This window comes from Oncorhynchus mykiss, chromosome 17, assembly GCF_057628025.1.
Source record: "Oncorhynchus mykiss isolate SJ-2025 chromosome 17, ASM5762802v1, whole genome shotgun sequence".
Classification (NCBI taxonomy): Eukaryota; Metazoa; Chordata; class Actinopteri; order Salmoniformes; family Salmonidae; genus Oncorhynchus; species Oncorhynchus mykiss.
Window position 1 is genome coordinate 60,765,007 of NC_143038.1, and position 20,895 is coordinate 60,785,901.

At 41.5% G+C, this 20,895-nt stretch overlaps 1 protein-coding gene across 3 annotated transcripts in view; it reads left to right on the top strand.

The window, feature by feature from the left end:
- The window catches only part of LOC110494607 (contactin-4), a 115,250-nt gene that overhangs the window by 35,693 nt on the left and 58,662 nt on the right, over window positions 1-20,895 (top strand). Inside the window, exon 2 of one of the 3 annotated variants that reach the window (XM_036950698.2) lies at window positions 14,505-14,565. The exons of the other annotated variants lie outside the window; for them this stretch is intronic. The gene's annotated coding sequence lies outside the window, so the exon portion shown is untranslated. The remainder of the gene's footprint in view (window positions 1-14,504; window positions 14,566-20,895) is intronic. 3 annotated transcript variants of the gene reach the window in all.

The window sequence follows — 20,895 nt, forward strand, 5'->3', positions numbered from 1 at the left end:
CAACAAGGTTGGAAAGTGACAGTGAAGTTGAAGCCTCAGAGTCTGATGTTCAAGAGGTGGACTTTGAGGAGGTCCAAGGAGAAGACATGGAAGCCTGAGAAGAAGACAACCGAAGATTTAGTTTCTAGACTATCATTTTAAAGATGTATGTTGAAAATGTTTTTGGGAGATGCGATCGTTGGGGATCATTCAATACTCCCTTTTGTTGTTCAGTGAAATCATCCCATGTGAAGAGTCAACTCAATTAAAGTTCAATTCGTAACTAAATTGTTATTTTTATTTATATTGGAAGGATTTAATCATTTGCAATCATATCTCCACATGATATGGTAAATATATCCAATACAAAAAAACATCTATATTTAAATGGTATTAATATTAATTTGCATATATTCCAGTTAATTCCCATATATTCCCGTTAATTCCCATGGAAAGTTTTCACCTCTGAATACTCCCAAAGATGTGCAACCCTAGATGTAAACCAAGAAGCTTGATCTTGACATCGAGCCACTTACATTTGAAGTCGGAAGTTTACATACACCTTAACCAAATACATTTAAACTCCGTTTTTCACAATTCCTGACATTTAATCCTAGTGAAAATTCCCTGTCTTAGGTCAGTTAGGATCACCACTTTATTTTAAGAATGTGAAATGTCAGAATAATAGTAGAGTGATTTATTTCAGATTTCATTTCTTTCATCACATTCCCAGTGGGTCAGAAGTTTACATACTCTCACTTAGTATTTGATAGCATTGCCTTTAAATGTTTTAACTTGGGTCAAACATGTCGGGTAGCCTTCCACAAGCTTCCCACAAAAAATTGGGTGAAGTTTGGCCCATTCCTCCTGACAGAGCTGGTGTAACTGAGTCAGGTTTGTAGGCCTCCTTTCTCGCACACACTTTTTCAGTTCTGCCCACAAATTTTCTATGGGATTGAGGTCAGGGCTTTGTGATGGCCACTCCAATACCTAGACTTTGCTGTCCTTAGCCATTTTGCCACAACTTTGGAAGTATGCTTGGGGTCATTGTCCATTTGGAAGACCCATTTGTGACCAAGCCTTAACTTCCTGACTGATGTCTTGAGATGTTGCTTCAGAATATCCACGTAATTTTCCGTCCTCATGATGCCATCTATTTTGTGAAGTGCACCAGTCCCTCCTGCAGCAAAGCACCCCCACAACATGATGCTGCCACCCCCACAACATGATGCTACCACCCCCGTGCTTCACGGTTGGGATGGTGTTCTTTGGCTTGCAAGCCTCCCCCTTTTTCCTCCAAACATAACGATGGTCATTATGGCCATACAGTTCTATTTTTGTTTCATCAGACCAGAGGACATTTCTCCAAAAAGGATGATCTTTGTCCCAATGTGCAGTTGCAAACCGTAGTCTGGCTTTTTTATGGCAGTTTTTGAGCAGTGGCTTCTTCCTTGCTGAGCAGCCTTTTCGGTTATGTCGAGATAGGACTCGCTTTACTGTGGATATAGATACTTTTGTGCCTGTTTCCTCCAGCATCTTTACAAGGTCCTTTGCTGTTGTTCTGTGATTGAATGCACTTTTCGCACCAAAGTGCGTTCATTGTGATACAGTGAATTATACGTTAAATAATCTGTCTGTTAACAATTGTTGGAAAAAGTACTTGTGTCATGCACAAAGTAGATGTCCTAACCGACTTGCCAAACTATAGTTTGTTAACAATACATTTGTGCAGTGGTTGAAAACAACTTTTAATGACTCCAACCTAAGTGTATGTAAACTTCCGATTTCAACTGTAGCTAGCAAGTTAGCATATCAAATGCATAGCTGGAGCCCTGAGCTGGATATAATTTATTTGACACATCTTAGATTTCTTATAGTTATACTGAACTTGTAGTTATAATTAGTGGTGTAGCGTGTACCCCTGCAGTCTCCGCGAGGCTGTGGTTCCCCCTCCTCCAATTTAAGAATAATGTATATTGAGTGTACATGTTCCCGGGCGACGAAGACATGGATGTCGATTAAGGCTGCCCCCCGCATCTCTCTGATTCAGAGGGGTTGGGTTAATGAATGCCTACACATTTCAGTTGACTATGAGAGGGAAACTATACTTTACTTTGATTGAGAAAGATTATCTGGCTCCTAAAGGCATATGTCTGTGTCTGTGTCTGTCTGTCTGTGTCTGTCTGTCTGTCTGTCTGTGTGTCTGGCCTCTATAAAGCCCTAGGCCTGTTAGAATTAATTGAGTCAATCTTATTGCCACTTCAACGTGGGGGGGGGGGGGGCGTCTTTCTTGTGGGTACGGGGTAAGGATTTGGATATAGCTAAAAGTGTTTTTTTAATTTTTTAAAATTGTACCTTTATTTAACTAGGCAAGTCAGTTAAGAACAAATTCTTAGTTAGATGATTGCCTACACCGGCCAAACCCGGACAACGCTGGCCCAATTCTTTTGAGAATGACACAACTATTAATTTTCAAAGTTTGCTGCCTCAGTTTGTATGATGGCAAAATGCATATACTCCAGAATGTTATGAAGAGTGATCAGATGAAGTGCATTTAATTGCAAAGTCCCTCTTTGCCATGCAACTGAACTGAATACCCCCAAAATATTTCTACTGCATTTCAGCCCTGCCACAAAAGGACCAGTTCACATCATGTCAGTGATTATCTCGTTAACACAGCCTCCTGCTGATTGAGTTCTAATAACAGACTGGAAGCTTCAAAAGGAGGGTGGTGCTTGGAATCATTGTTCTTCCTCTGTCAACCATGGTTACCTGCAAGGAAACACGTGCCGTCATCATTGCTTTGCACAAAAGGGCTTCACAGGCAAGGATATTGCTGCATGTAAGATTGCACCTAAATCAACCATTTATTGGATCATCAAGAACTTCAAGGAGAGTGATTCAATTGTTGTGAAGAAGGCTTCAGGGTGCCCAAGAAAGTCGAGCAAGTGCCAGGACCGTTTCCTAAAGTTGATTCAGCGGCAGGATCGGGGCACCACCAGTACAGAGCTAGCTCGGGAATGGCAGCAGGCAGGTGTGAGTGCATCTGCACGCACAGTGAGGCAAAGACTTTTTGAGAATGGCCTGGTGTCAAGAAGGGCAGCAAAGAAGCCACTTCTCTCCAGGAAAAACATCAGGGACAGACTGATATTCTGCAAAAGGTACAGGGATTGGACTGCTGAGGACTAGGGTAAAGTAATTTTCTCTGATGAATCTCCTTTCCGATTGTTTGGGGCATCCGGAAAAAAGCTTGTTTGGAGAAGACAAGTTGAGAGCTACCATCAGTCTTGTGTCATGCCAACAGTAAAGCATCCTGAGACCATTCATGTGTGGGGTTGCTTCTCAGCCAAGGGAGTGGGCTCACTCACAATTTTGCCTAAGAACACAGCCATGAATAAAGAATGGTACCAACACATCCTACGAGAGCAACTTCTCCCAACCATCCAGGAACAGTTTGGTGACAAACAATGCCTTTTCCAGCATGATGGAGCACCTTGCCATAAGTCAAACGTGATAATTAAGTGGCTTGGGGAACAAAACATCGATATTTTGGGTCCATGGCCAGGAAACTCCCCAGACCTTAATCCCATTGAGAACTTGTGGTCAACCCTCAAGAGGCGGGTGGACAAGCAAAAACCCACAAATTCTGACAGACTCCAAGCATTGATTATGCAAGAATGGGCTGCCATCAGTCAGGATGTGGCCCAGAAGTTAATTGACAGCATGCCAGGGCAGAGTGCAGAGGTCTTGAAAAAGAACGGTCAATACTGCAAGTATTGACTGTTTGCATCAACTTCATGTAATTGTGAATATAAGCCTTTGACACTTATGAAATGCATGTAATTATACTTCAGTATTCCATAGTAACATCTGACAAAAATATCTAAGGACACTGAAGCAGCAAACTTTCATTCTCAATTGTTGGTCACGACTGTAGTATCCTATTATATATTACATCTACAAATAGTAGAGGTTTTGTCTAAATAACACAGAAGTTAATCCAATTCCTGTTCTCTCACTACAATATCACTTCAATTCACTTTGAGTCGCAGGGAACTGTTCTGGTGTGATCATTGCTGCTTCCAGCAGGGTTGATAAGGTACTGCTGGGTTCATTACAGTTTGTCACTGGCAGCAGACATCATGTTCAATGCCTTAATGCTTTGCATACTAATCCTCAGGCCTAGTGATCGAGGCCCAAGCAAAAGCTGCCCAGCCTGATGCTGTCAAACCCAGGAGCACTGAGCCTCATTGTTCAACAGCACCTAACCAGGACTGTGTCTGAAATTGCACCCTATATAGTGCACTGCTTTTACCCAGAGAATTGGGAGCCGTTTCAGACTCAACCCAGGGTTTTGTGTCAGTCCCCTACTACCCCATCCAAGCAGCCTTTTCCTCGGAAATGTCAGACATATAAGGTTATCTATCTGCTGTCATAAATGCTCCCACTGAACTGCACAGAAGCGAGGCTCTTCATGTAATTTTTCGGCTTGATCAAACAAGACAGGTTTGAAATAAGGTGTAGTGGAGGTTGTGGTGGTCAATTTGTGATCCATCCTCAGAAATGAAAATGTGTTGACTCCAAGGGTGAACAATGTTAGAGCTGTGATTAGTTATGTCATATGGAAAGTCTACTTTGTACATGGCATGATTTACTGAAGGAAACTAGATTAGTCCAATACAGTAGCACAGGCTTGCTGTATGATAAATTAAACGAGTCCCTTTAAAATAGAGACACCTGCCCGTCATGTTGCTAATTGTTGTTAATTATATTACCGATGGCAAGTTTGCCATCTATTAAAGTGACATGAGAAGGAGATAGACTTTCTCTGAAAACACATGTTCCACGGTGCTAAAGCACAGAAAGAAGTGCAAATGGGCCTTGTGGACTGCTGACTGCAGCAACACCATCTCTCCCCCTGTAGATGCAAGATAGTGCCACTGAAATTAGGAATGGGCCTGTTTTATTGGGGCGATATAGTGAGGAATATGTGGAGGCCACCAGTGTGAAGGACTCAGCACTCTGAGTTGTGGAAGGCCTGTGGTGTGCACTGCCGCAGGCTTCAAATGGACTTAGTCAGACTAAACCGTGTCTTAATTGATGGTAATGAGATTGAAGTTACAGGACTTAAGTGCGGATAAAGGGCGAAGCTGTGATGATTTAGGCACAGTGGAGTTCAGGGGAGAGGTCCAGAGGAGCGGCAAACATTAGGCTTTGAGTGGCTGGCATGCTCTCTTAGCCACTGAGACAATCCATTCTGTCCCCTCAGCCACACACACACTCACAAACTGCATGCTCTCAACAACATGGTAGAACCATCAACTTCACAGGTTCACTCTAGCCATCGAAACCAGCTTTAGCCCATTGCAGTTGGTCTGCCTCAAAGGGGTTTTCCGTGTTTGCTTTTGAATAATGATTTAGCATTATGAATAATGATTTAGCAAACCTATTTAATCTCATCGGTCACAATAGTGAACGTAAAAACGTTTTCAGTTATAAATCCAGATAGCAGATGTTCTGAAAGAGCTACAAAACCTGGACCCATACAAATCAGCTGGGCTTGACAATCTGGACCCTCTATTTCTGAAACTGTCCGCCGCCATTGTCGCAACCCCTATTACCAGCCTGTTCAACCTCTCCTTCGTATCATATGAGATCCCCAAGGATTGGAAAGCTGCCGCGGTCATCCCCCTCTTCAAAGGGGGAGACACCCTGGACCCAAACTGTTACAGACCTACATATAGCCATACTGCCCTGCCTATCTAAGGTCTTCGAAAGCCAAGTCAATAAACAGATTTCTGACCATCTCGAATCCCACCGTACCTTCTCCGCTGTGCAATACGGTTTCCAAGCTGGTCATGGGTGCACCTCAGCCATGCTCAAGGTACTAAACGATATCATAACCGCCATCGATAAAAGACAGTACTGTGCGTCTTCATCGACCTGGCCAAGGCTTTCGACTCTGTCAATCACCATATTCTTATTGGCAGACTCAGTAGCCTCGGTTTTTCTAATGACTTCCTTGCCTAGACAGAGTTCAGTGTGTCAAATCGGAGGGCATGTTGTCCGGTCCTCTGGCAGTCTCTATGGGGGTACCACAGGGTTCAATAACTATTTTCTCTGTATATATCAATGATGTTGCTCTTGCTGCGGGCGATTCCCTGATCCACCTCTACGCAGACGACACCATTCTGTATACTTCTGGCCCTTCCTTGGACACTGTGCTATCTAACCTCCAAACGAGCTTCAATGCTATACAACACTCCTTCCGTGGCCTCCAACTGCTCTTAAACGCTAGTAAAACCAAATGCATGCTTTTCAACCGTTCGCTGCCTGCACCCGCACGCCCGACTAGCATCACCACCCTGGATGGTTCCGACCTAGAATATGTGGACATCTATAAGTACCTAGGTGTCTGGCTAGACTGCAAACTCTCCTTCCAGACTCATATCAAACATCTCCAATCCAAAATCAAATCTAGAGTCGGCTTTCTATTTCGCAACAAAGCCTCCTTCTCTCACGCCATAAAACTTACCCTGGTAAAACTGACTATCCTACCGATCCTCGACTTCGGCGATGTCATCTAGAAAATAGCTTCCAGTACTCTACTCAGCAGACTGGATGCAGTTTATCACAGTGCCATCCGTTTTGTTACTAAAGCACCTTATACCACCCACCACTGCGGCCTGTATGCTCTGGTCGGCTGGCCCTCGCTACATGTTCGTCACCAGACTGGCTCGTCGCCAGACCGCCAGACTGGCACCACTGGCTCCAGGTCATCTACAAGTCTATGCTAGGTAAAGCTCCGCCTTATCTCAGTTCACTGATCATGATGGCACCACCCACCCGTAGCACGTTCTCCAGCAGGTGTATCTCACTGATCATCCCTAAAGCCAAAACCTAATTTGGCCGCCTTTCCTCCCAGTTCTCTGCTGCCTGCGACTGGAACGAATTGCAAAAATCTCTGAAGTTGGAGACTTTTATCTCCCTCACCAACTTTAAACATCTGCTATCTGAGCAGCTAACCAATCGCTGCAGCTGTGCATAGTCCATCGGTATATAGCCCACCCAATTTACCTACCTCATCCCCATACTGTTTTATTTTATTTACTTTTATGCTCTTTTGCACACCAGTATCGCTACCTGCACATGTTCATCTGATCATTTATCACTCCAGTGTTAATCTGCTAAATTGTAATTATTCACCCCTATGGCCTATTTATTGCCTACCTCCTCATGCCTTTTGCACACAATGTATATAGATTCTTTTTTTTCTACTATGTTATTGACTTGTTTATTGTTTACTCCATGTGCAACACTGTGTTGTTGTCTGTTCACACTGCTATGCTTTATCTTGGCCAAGTCGCAGTTGCAAATGAGAACTTGTTCTCAACTAGCTTACCTGGTTAAATAAAATTGAAAAAATTAAAACATGACCAGAGCTGTTTACTTCCTGGTTGCGCCATGAGAAGAGGATGGCTGCATCAAAGCTCCCAAACAACAGGTTAGTAAAGTATGTTCAAATAAAGTTAGGACAAAGATTGTTGGTACACATCATCTTTAATGTGTCTAGTTTTGATATATGCATTTGAAATTACTCAACTTTATTCAGTGTGGTCATAGAATGTGTAAACATGTTGACGGCAACATTAGTGACCGGCGGGATAACACAGTGCATCTAGGTATACACATAGTTATACACATACATAGTTCTTGTTTTACCTAACTTTCTACTTCTTCTTCTTTCTTTTAGTTTGACTTTGAGTCCAGTTCTGGATATGTTGGATCTAGGTGACTGCCCAGACAAGGCATGCAACATTGCAGTTATCCCTCAAAATGAGAAAGATGCTGTCCTGAGTGATTGTGATAGCGATGGGTCAGATATGGACTATGGACAGGCCATTTGCCAGCCAGGCTGTTGAATGCATATGCTGAACCTATGCAAACAGATCATGACAGGAACAACGTTATCAGTGATGACCTACTGAAAGAAAAATAGAAAAGTCGATAAAAGGGTGAGGAGAAGCAGTACAACAGACTCTAGGAAGAAAATAAAATTTGACGAAAAAGACAATCAAAATGACTGAAATGTTTTTGGAAAAGAAGGTCAATTGACTCAAGACATCCTGTATGACAGTAGGTCTGACTGATCATAGTTCAAAACAGTGATGCACAAACTAATCTTGCACTTGGTTCTGAAGCCTAACTCTATGATATATATAAGCACTCATTGTCCAGTGGCGCTTTTTAAATATATATATATATATTATTGTATTTTTTTCAGTGTAGGCCTCTACTTGCATATACCTCTAATGCATATTCTACAGGCTACCTCTATCCTAAATGTTACCTTTATGTTCAGTGGGAATGAATCACACGACTGCTATACAGTTGTTAGTGAATGTTGCACTAAAATGTCACAATGACAATGTTACAATGAATATTGCAATAAAGTTACAATATTAATGTTTCAGTACATGTTGCACTAAAGTAACTATGTTGAAATACATTGATGGTTGTTGTCTTTTTGTCTTTGCTCTCAGTATAAGGGTTTTTAAATGTGTAAAGCAGTCACACTAGAATGTGACGGGGCATTTGCTGGGGAATGCTAGTGACAGAGTTTGAAATGTGTTAATAACTTGGTTGGGATATATAAGAACTTTGATAACTGCATAGGAGTAATATGTTCATTCAGTATATGTAACATTATCCCACAGGTCACAATTGTGACCGACCATAAAACACACTTTTCACCTACTTTTCCATTAACATTTCAAAAAATAATGATTGATTACTTCAAAGGGTTACTAATGACACTTGATTTGGATATTTTCATGTCTGGGAAAAAGTTGGGATTAAATGGGTTAACTAATACTATTCAGAATTAATTTTTGCAAACTTCTGAGCTTTGTAATGCCAGTGACACGTTTGCCATTGACATCTTTCTGTTTGTTATATGGTTTTATATAATGGCAAGTTTGGATCCTGGATGCTGATTGGTTGATAGCAGCTATTTATTCACAATAATTAACACAAAATGCCATAATGCTAATAATTACATTTCAAGTATCATAAACTTAATCTCCTCCGGGAAAAAAAATGTCTAGACATTATTTCCCTATGCTTCTTGCTTAGGATTTGGTTTGGTAGAGTGGGGGTTAATATAAGCCTCACTGTGTGCCTATCCAACATGTGCAACATGTTGCAGTATTTTTTTGGCGATCTCCACTGTGCCATACATACTGTATGAACTCAATGAGACTGACAGCTTCTATGAGCCAGGCAAATTAATTTCTTAAGATCAGTGTTATGTTATTTATCCACATTCTAAGCTAGATGACTGTTTAGCTAGCACAGACTGGAATATGTTCCTGGAGTTCACCACTTCGGTCACCGGCTTCATTAATAAGTGCATCAACGATTTTGTGACAGTACGTACATATCCCAACCAGAAGCCATGGAGTACAGTAAACATCTACACTGAGGTAAAGGCTAGAGCTGCCGCTTTCAAGGAGCGGGACACAAATCCGGACACTAAAAAGAAATCCCGCTATGACCTCCGACAAACCAAACAGGCAAAGCGTCAATACAGGACCAATATCGAATCCTACCACACCTGCTATGACGCTCTTTGGATGTGGCAGACGAGCTAAATACCTTCTATCCATGCTTCAAGGCTAACAACACTGAACCATGCATGAGAGCACCAGCTGTTTCAGACGACTGTGTGATGACGCTCTTCAATGCCGATTTGAGTAAGACCTTTTAACCTGTAGATCCTACTTGAGACGCAGACGTCTCAACTAGGCACCTGGAAATACAAATGCGCTACGCTAAATGCTAAATGTACTCGTTAAAACTCAAACGTTCATTAAAACACACATGCAGGGTATTGAATTAAAGCTACACTGTGAATCTAGCCAACAAGTCAGATTTTTAAAATGCTTTTCCGCGAAAGCATGAGAAGCTATTATCTGATAGCATGCAACACCCCAATATACCTGAAGGGGAGGTAAACAAAATAATTAGCGTAGCCGGTGCTACACAAAACACAGAAATAAAATATAAAACATTCATTACCTTTGATGATATCCTTTGTTGGCACTCCTATATGTTCCATAAACATCACAATTGGGTCTTTTTCCCGATTAAATCCGTCCATGTATGCCCAAAATATCCATTTGTATAGCCTGTCTGGTTCAGGAAAAAAGCTCTCTTCCAACACGCAACGTCATTTTTTAAAATTATATAAGTTGCCTATATTCTTTGACAAAACACTTCAACCTACTTTTGTAACCCAACTTTAGGTATTTGTAAACGTTAATAAGCGATCAAATTGATCACTGGGCGATCTGTATTCAATAGCAGCTACTCAAGAAAACAATGTCCCTTTTTCTCTTTTCCAAAATCGATTGCTGTATGCTGGACGGAATGAAGGATCTATTTGTCATGACACAAAGGATTTTTGTCAATGAAAATTACGTTTTTGGCTACATCGTGTGGAAGCTGTAGGAATTGCAATCCTAACCCTAACCCTATTTAATTTGGTGCCCCTTAAACAATACATGCAAGTGGCGCATGGATATTTTTTTCAGTTTTCAGTGACCAGTTTTTCTTGCGCTTTTCGATGAAACACACGCTCTGTTATAGTCACAGCCGTGATTTAACCAGTTTTAGAAACTTCAGAGTGTTTTCTATCCACACATACTAATCAGATGCATATACTATATTCCTGGCATGAGTAGCAGGACACTGAAATGTTGCGCGATTTTTAACAGAATGTTCGAAAAAGGAGGGGGTAGACTTAACAGGTTTTAACAAGTTCAAATTCACAGACTGATTACAAGGACGCATCCTCAGAGCATGCGCTGACCAGCAGACAAGTGCTGCTTTGACCAGCAGATAAGTGCTTCGCTGAAATTTTCAACCTCTCTCTGACCCAGTCTGTAATACCTACATGTTTCAAACAGACCACCCTGTGCCCAAGAATACCAAGGTAATCTGTCTAAATGACCGCCCCATAGCACTCACATCTGTAGCCATGAAAGGCTGGTCATGGCTCACATCAACACCATCATCCCAGACACCCTGGACCCACTGCAATTGGCATTCCACCCCAACAGATAGCAGGTCAAGATCTTCAAGTTCTTCGGTTACCACATCACTAACGAATGATCATGGTCCACACACACACCAACACAGTCGTCAAGAAGGAACAAAAACGCCTCTTCCTCCTCAGGAGGCTGAAAAGATTCGGCATGGGCCCTCAGATCCTCAAAAAGTTCTACAGCTGCACCATCGAGAGCATCTTGACAAACCATGTCACGGGCTGTTTTAAACTAATCCCGGCTTGCGTATTATTTGTTTGATAACAAACCATGTTCAGTCATGTTAACTAGCTAGATAACAACCTGGTAACTTGACAGTAGGTCTAGGCAAATTTGATTGGCACAAGAAGAAAGGAAAAGGGTCTGCTACTCGTGAGATGTGCTTCAAAGGAAGGATTTGTGTAAGCATAATGTAAGCCTAAACTATATTTCTATCTGTTCCTTATATTCTATTTGGTGTCTAACGTTTTAAAAGTTTAATGTCCGCCACAGCCGGAGTGGTGCAGGAAAATAACTTTGGCGACAACGTCAACAAAACGAAGGACCTGACCTGATTGGGTGACAGCAGAGGGAGCACACCCCCATCCACCTTGACGGAGCCGCAGTGGAGAAGGTTAAAAACTTCAAGTTTACTCTGCGTAAACATCACTGACAATCTGAAATGGTCCAGTGTGGTGAAGAAGGCGCAACAGCACCTCTTCAACCAGAGGAGCCTGAAGGAATTCAGCTTGGCCCCTAAGACCCTCACAAATTGTACAGATGCACCATTGAGAGCATCCTGTTAGGGTGTATCACTGCCAGGTACGGCAACTGCAATGTCCGCAACCACAGGGCTCTCCAGAGGGTGGTGTGGTCTGCCCAACGCTTCACCAGGGGCTCACTGCCTGCCCTCCAGGACATCTACAGCACCCGGTGTCACAGGAAGGCCAAGAAGATCATCAAGGACCTCAGCTAACCGAGCCACAGCCTGTTCACCCCGCTACCACCCGGAAGGTGAGGTCAGTACAGGTGCATCAATGCTGGGACCGAGAGACTGAAAAACAGCTTCTATGTCAAGTTCGTCAGACTGTTAAATAGTAACTACTAGCCGCCCTCCGCCTATTACCCTGCCCTGAAATTTAGTCAATCACTAGCCGGCTACCACCCGGTTACTCTACCATGCACCTTAGAGGCTTCTGCCCTATGTACAAAGTCATGGAACACTGGTCACTTCAATAATGTTTGCATGCTGTTTTACCCACTTAATGTGTATATACTGTAATCTAGCAAAGGCCTATCCAATTTAACTATTGCTGTACAAACAGTATGCTATTTTTCAGATATACTACATATTCCATCCATATACTGTCCATATTGTCGATACAACCCATCACACACACATATACTGTATATACAGTTGCAGTTGGAAGTTTACATACACTTAGGTTGGAGTCATTAAAACTCCACTCACAAATGTCTTGTTAACAAACTGTAGTTTTGGCAAGTCGGTTAGGACATCTACTTTGTGCATGACACAAGTACTTTTTCCAACAATTGTTAACAGACATATTATTTCACTTATAACTCACTGTATCACAATTCCAGTGGGTCAGAAATTTACATACACTATATACATACACGGTGCCTTTAAACAGCTTGGAAAATTCCTGAAAACAATGTCATGGCCTTAGAAGTGCATGATAGGCTAATATACATCATTTGAGTCAATTGGAGATGTAACTGTGGACGTATTTGAAGGCTTACCTTCAAAATCATGGGAAAATCAAAAGAAATCAGCCAAGACCTCAGATTTTTTTTTTAGATTTCCGCAATTTCTAAATGCCTGAAGGTACCACGTTCGTCTGTACAAACAATAGTACGGAAGTATAAACACCATGGGACCACGCAGCCGTCATACCGCTCAGGAAGGAGACGCATTCTGTCTCCTAGAGATTAACGTACTTTGGTGTGAAAAATGCAAATCAATCACAGGACAACAGCAAAGGACCTTGAGAAGATACTGGTGGAAACAGGTACAAAAGTATCTATATCCACAGTCAAACGAGTCCTGTATCGACATAACCTGAAAGGCCGCTCAGCACAGAAGAAGCCACTGCTCCAAAACTGCCATAACAATGCCAGACTACGGTTTGCAACTGCACATGGCGACAAAGATCGTAGTTTTTGGAGAAATGTCCTCTGGTCTGATGAAACTAAAATAGAGCTGTTTGGTCAAAATGACCGTTATTTTTGGAGGAAAAAGGGGAAGGCTTGCAAGCCAAAGAATACCATCCCAACCGTGAAGCACGGGGGTGGCAGCATCATGTTGTGGGTGTGCTTTGCTGCAGGAGGGACTGGTGCACTTCACAAAATATATGGCATTATGAGGAAACACAATTATGTGGATATATTGAAGCAACAGCTCAAGACATCAATCAGGAAGTTAAAGCTTGGTCGCAAATGGGGCTTCCAAATGGACAATGACCCCAAGCATACTTCCAAAGTGGCAAAATGGCTTAAGGACCTCAATCCTATTGAACATTTGTGGGCAGAACTGAAAAAAGCGTGTGCGAGCAAGGAGGCCTACAAACCTGACTCAGTTACACCAGCTCTGTCAGGAGGGATGGGCCAAAATTCACCCAACTTTTTGTGGGAAGCTTGTGGAAGGCTACCTGAAACGTTAAACAATTTAAAGGCAATGCTACCAAATACTATTTGAGTGCATGTAAACTTCTGACACACTGGGAATGTGATGAAAGAAATAAAAGCTGAAATAAATAATTCTCTCAACTATTATCCTGACATTTCACATTCTTAAAATAAAGTGGTGATGATAACGGACCTAAGACAGGGAAATTTTACTAGTTTTAAATATCAGGAATTGTGAAAAACTGAGTTAAAATGTATTTGGCTAAGGTGTATGTAAACTTCCGACTTCAACTGTATACACCGACATTGCTCATCCTAATATTTCTTAATTCCAATATTTTACTTTTTAGATTTGTAGTTATTGTTGTGTATTGTTAGATACTACTGTACTGTTGGAGCTTGGAACAGAAGCATTTCGCTGTATCCGCTAATATAAGTATGCGACCAATACAATTAATGATCTGATTAGATTTTTATTTGTCTGTGTGTTTATGAGAGAGAGGGAGACAGAGAGCGTGTGAGGAAGGGAGGGAGAGTGTGTGTGTGTCTGTGTTAACTGAAGAGTAAAGAAGGTTTCATGCTGTGTTTTCCCCTTACTGCCACAATGACATACATATCATTATGCACGTACAGTGCCCTTCAGAAAGTATTCATACCCATTGACTTATTCCACAGTTTGTTGTGTTACAGCCGGAATTCAAAATGGATTCTAGATTTTATCTCCCACCCATCTACACACAATACCCCATAATGACAAAGTGAAAACATGTTTTCATTTTTTTATTTCAGGAAATATATTGAAAATACCTAATTCACCTTTGGCAGCGATTACAGCTGTGAGTCTTTCTGGGTAAGTCTCTAAGAGCTTTGAACACCTTGATTGTACAGTATTGCACAATATTATTTTTTCATTTCTTAAAACGCTGTTGAGTTGGTTGTTGACCTTTGTTAGACTTGCCATAGATTTAAGCTGATAAAGTCATAACTGTAACTAGGCCACTCAGGAACATTCAATGTTGTCTTGGTAATTAACTCTGGTGTATATTTGGCCTTGTGTTTTAGGATTTTTTCCTGCTTGAAAGGTGAATATGTCTCACACTGTCTGTTGGAAATAAGACTGGACCAGGTTTTCCTCTAGGATTTTCCCTGTGCTTAGCTCTATTCAGTTTATTTTTATAATAAAAAAAAGCCTTAGTCCTTGTCGATGACAAGTAAAATGTTATTTGTCACATTTGCTGAATACAACAGGTGTAGACCTTAAATTGAAGTGCTTTCTTACAAGCCCTTAAACAACAATGTTTTAAGAAAGAAAGATAAGTAAAAAATAGAAAATAAAAGTAACAAATAATTAAACTGCAGCAGTAAAATAACAATAGTGAGGCTATATACAGGGCGTACCGGTACAGAGTCAATTTGCAGTGGCAACGGTTAGTAGAGGATAGAACATGATGCAGCCTATAACATAATGCAGCTACCATCATTCTTGAAGATAGTAAGATGTGTTGGATTTTCACCAAACATAACGCTTTGTATTCGGGACATGAAGTTAATTTCTTTGCCACAGTTTTGCAGTTTTAGTTTAGTGCCTTTTTGGAAACAAGATGCATGTTTTGGAATATTTGTATTCTGTACAGGCTTTGTTATTTTCACTCTTTCATTTAGGTTAGTATTGTGGAGTAATTACAATGTTCTTTATCCGTCCTCCGTTTTCTCCTATCACAGCCATTAAACTCTGTAACTGTTTTAACGTGGAACACATCAGCGTTTTAACTACTTTGCAGATATGAAACAACCAGACAATCATAATATCAGTAAACAATATACAATTCCCAGCTAATACTTCAAAACCAACTTTATAAGATTTTTTTTAAATATGTTCTATTTGAAAAAAAAACTCCATGACGGACAGTAAGGCATTGTTGCCAGAATAGATGGATGCAGTTCAATGCATGATTAATATAATTATCCAATACTTGTTGTAAATCACAGCTGGCCTGGTACGTTGTTTGCTGCCTCCACCCATTCAGGATTTTTCCGTTTCAGTGACTCAATATTTTGAACAAAAGGCTGGGAATGTCAATACAATAAAACTAGCAAGGGAAGTGATCACAAGTCAGTCATAACATGGCTAATGTATTGAAAATGAAATACAGCAAGTTTGCAGACGACACAACAGTCGTAGGTCTGATCACCGACAACGATGAGACAGCCTATAGGGAGGAGGCAGAGACCTGGCTGTGTGGTGCCAGGACAACAACCTCTCCCTCAACGTGATCAAGATAAATTATATGATTGTGGACTGCAGGAAAAGGAGAACAGAGCATTCACCCATTCTCATCGATGGGGCTGTAGTGGAGCAGGTTGAGAGCTTCAACTTCCTTGGTGTCCTCATCACCAACAAACTATCATGGTCCAAACACACCAACACAGTCGTGAAGAGGGCACGAGAAAGCCTATTCCCCCTCAGGAGACTGAAAAGATTTGGCATTGGTCCTCACATCCACAAACATTTCTACAGCTGCATCACTGCCTGGTATGGCATCTGCAAGGCACTATAGAGGGTAGTGCGTCTGGCCCAGGACATCACTGGGGCCAAGCTTCCCGCCATCCAGGACCTCTATACCAGGCGGTGTCAGAGGAAGACCCTAAAAATTGACAGACTCCAGCCACACTAGTTATAGAATTGCCTCTCTGCTACCACACGGCAAGCAGTACCGGAGTGCCAAGTCTAGGTCCAAAAAACTTCATAACAGTTTCTACTCTCAAGCCATAAGACTCCTGAACAGCTAATCAAATGGCTACCCTGCCTGGCAGCAGGTATATCTCACTGGTCACCCCCAAAGCCAATTCCTCTTTGGCCACCTTTCCTTCCAGTTCTCTGCTGCCAATGACTGGAACGAACTGCAAAAATCACTGAAGCTGGAGACGGATATCTCCCTCACTAGCTTTAAGCACCAACTGTCAGAGCAGCTCACAGATCACTACACCTATACATAGCCCATCTGTAAATAGCCCATCCAACCTCATCCTCATACTGTATGTATTTATTTATCTTGTTCCTTTGCACCCCAGTATCTCTACTTGCACATTCGTCTTCTGCACATCTATCACTCCAGTGTTTAATTGGTATATTGTAGTTACTTCGCCACCATGGCCTATTTATTGCCTTAACTCCCTTATCTTACCTCATTTACACACACTGTATATTGACTTTTTCTACTGTATGTTTGTCTATTCCATGTGTAACTCTGTGTTGTTGTATGTATCGAACTGCTGTGCTTTATCTTGGACGGTCGCAGTTGTAAATGAGAACTTGCTCTTAACTAGCCTGCCTGGTTAAATAAAGGTGAAATAAATAAATACTAAATTTGCCCACCCCTGTTTTACGCTGCTGTTTATTGTCTATGCATAGTCACTTTAACTCTACCTACATGTACATATTACCTCAATTACCTCGGCTAACCAGTGCCCCCACACATTGACTCTGTACTGTATATAGCCTCCCTATTGTTAATTAAAGAGCAGCAGTAAAATATTTGTTACTGTTATTTTTTACTTAGCTATTTTTTTACTTAACACTTAACTGCATTGATGTTTAAGGGCTTGTAAATAAGCAATTCACTGTAAGGTTTACTGTTGTATTTGGCGCATGTGACAAACACAAGCGCATGTATCAAACACAAGGCCCACAGGCCGAATAGGGGACACAAGGAGTATAAATGAGTCAGCAGTTGAGTCATCTACTTTATGAAATTACAGCCTGATGCCATAGCATAGATGAATTCACCTTCAATTGCACTGATTTTGTGTCTCCCGCTTACTGCGCGCAGCGGAGGGAAAGTGTACAGATACATGCTGCAGTTGTGCTAGGCTATTAAAATGTTGCAGTCTGGCTTTGTTTTTTAAAGCTTGACAATGAATAACCAAAAAACAAAACCTGCAACAAAACACCATGCAAAGGAGAAACATTTAGCCCTGTCACAGCAACATTTGAGCAGGATCCTTGGCTGACTACTCAACTACAAGACATGTTGTGTGCCACATACAGCAATGCTGCATTCAACTGCTCATGTGATACATGCAATGCAAAAAATATATTTTTATGAAAGGATCTTTTACTGACATATGCTGCTGCTACTCTGTTTATCATTTATCCTGATGCCTAGTCACCTTACATACATATCTAACCCTACCACTCCGGTATCCCTGCTCATTGTAAACATGGTATTGGCAAACTGACCCAGTATATTGTTTACTTTCTTGTGTTCTTCTTATTTCTATTTCTCATGTGTTTCTGTTCTACTTTACTTTATTTTGTAGTACTGCTGATATTGAATACTGCATTGTTGGGAAAGACCTTGTAAGAAAGGCATTCACTGTACTTGTGTACGTGACAACTGCATTTCCAGTATGATAATAAAATAAGTGAAAATGTATGCACTCTGTCACTACTGTAAGTCACTCTGGATAAGTGTCAGCTAAACTACAACAAAAAAATATGTTGTATTCAGTAGTCCCTTCACATATCTATCTCACTGTGACGTAGTAATGGCTTTGCCCCGCACATGCTGTAACAACACTTTGGTAACAGCATTTTTTATGATGTTCTATACTTTTCCCATGCTTTTAGGTAACTTTTATTTATTTTTTATTTTTATTTTTTTGTTGCCTTTATTTATACCTTGTCAGCTCGGGGTTACTAGTCCAATGCTCTAAACACTAGGCTACCCTGCCGCCCCATGCCCCATACAGCAATGCTGTATTCAACCGCTCATGTGATACATGCAATGCAAATGCCCTTGTCCCGAACATTATCCTAACAGAACATTTTAAAATAGGTTTTAAGCCCACTGCATGTCATGGTGAAGAAGCTGCACTTCAGCCATTAAATCTGAAATCCTTTTCAAAACACTTTGTGGTTGGAATACGTTTGGTTGTTAAAAGTAACAGAATGGACCAATTTGTTCACAGAACACGTGAACACTGAATACATCTTCCACCGACAGCTGAAGCTATTTTAATGGTAACTTTGTGGTAATTACTGGGGGATTAAGAAATATGAATCATTTCAGACTTGAAAAAGAGCACTTCCACTTCCTACCCTGCGAACATGTGTTTTGAATCTTTATGACAATGGTGTGAATAATGTCAAATTTATCAAGTTTGACATCTCACAATAGGTTAAAAAACACACTCCTAATTATCACTCGGTCTCCCTTATTTCATGTGTGTAAAATTGTGTCAGGCAGGGGGTAAAAGTCAATGGTGATAAGGGTAGATATGCCAGAAAAAATCCTCTCTTTACTGAGCTAGATTCCAAATGGAGTTGGAGAACTAGTTTTAATGGGCTTTATGTCTCTGGGGCTGTGTGGTACCAGATGTCTCTAGCTGAGGGAGACAGCCTAATTAAGACCTCTGAGATTGGGGTCCCAGAAAGTTTAGGGTGCATGGGCAGACAAGGGCGCAGCAGCCATGGTATCACTGGAACAGTAGGCTACCCTGGAGGGGGAAAAAATATTGAAAAAGGACATGCAGTATTTAGCAGCTGTATTACATGTTCAAATGTGGTAGTGATTTCAATGACTTTTAAATCATCTGCATTATTATTTCATGCTTGAGGAGGTTCTGGAGTTTATTTTCCATTAATACTCTTGACCTTCAATCTGTGATTTAAAAAAAAAGAAATTCTCCAAATATACAGCAGCTTTAAACAGTCAACTCATGACCTTGACAAATTGTCGTTTGACTCCATTTTGTTGTATGGCTGTGCCCTTATGATCTTACCTTTTATAGATTATGTTGTAGGTTAATTCACTGGTTAACACTGAGATACGGATATATCTTGATTTTTCAAATACATAAATTTTTTGTATGATTACGTTCTCTAATCTAAATTGTGTATTTTTCGTCTTTTTTGTATATATTTCAATATCTTGTCAATCTCTTTTTCCATTTTAAATTAAATATAACTTCCGGCAACCCGCCTCACCCAATGTAATACAGATCTGCTATTTTAGACCTTATAGCCAGAACCTCCATCAGAAGTTAGCCATCAGAGGCTAACCAGCTAATTAGCTACTAGATATTTAGTCATTGTTAGCCACTGCTAGCTGCCTTTACCTTTAGCACAGACACCAGCCGCTTTTAGCCTGGATAATACTTGCCATTCTGCACAGCACTTTATCAACCCTAGGCATATCGGACAATTTTTCTCCACTAAAACACCAGATTCCTGCTGTAAGCCCTGGGCCATTACTCCTGATCATCGCAGCTAGCTAACTGCCACCGAGTGGCCCAGCCCCGAAGCTAGCCTTGAGCAAGGCCCATCTTCCGGCCTGCTCAGTGGACCCTATGATCACTTGGCTATACAGCTGATACCTCCCGGACTCTTCACTAACACGACTAGAATCCACTACACCACCGGATTCTTGCCGTAAGCTCTGGACCTTTGCATCAGTTCATCGCTGCTAGCTAGCTGCTACCGAGTGACTATAGTGGCTAACACCCTTGTCCCGAAGCGAGCACCAGTTAGCCGCGAGCCAGGTGCATCTCCCGGCTAGCAAACAAAATAACTCCAGCTACAATACCTCTTTTGCCAACTGGCCTGGACCCTTTGTCAACACGGAGCCCTGCCGTTCCATCACGACTGGTCTGCCGACGTAATTCCATCTGTTGTGCCCTCTACCGGCCTTTGCCGGACGTTGGAGCAGATGCTTCTACTAACCCCGGCCTGCTAAAAAAAAATTTAACGCCATGTCTCCCGCTTGCCAGCGTAGTAACGACTACCTAGCGGCTTCCCTGTTTCATCTATTGCTTTTCACTGGACCCTATTATCACTTGGCTACATAGCTGATGCCTGCTGGGCTGTTCATTAATCACGGTACTCCATTTTGTTTATTTTGTTCATCTGTCGGCCCCAGCCTCGAACTTAGGCCCTGTGTGTAGTTAACTGACCCTCTGCCCATTCATCGCCATTTTACCTGTTGTTGTTGTCTTAGCTGATGTTGTCTTACCCGACGTTGTCTTAGCTAGCTCTCCCAATCAACACCTGTGATTGCTTTATGCCTCGCTTTATGTCTCTCTCTAATGTCAATATGCCTTGTATACTGTTGTTTAGGATAGTTATAATTGTTTTAGTTTACGGCGGAGCCCCTAGACCCTCTCAACATGCCTCAGATAC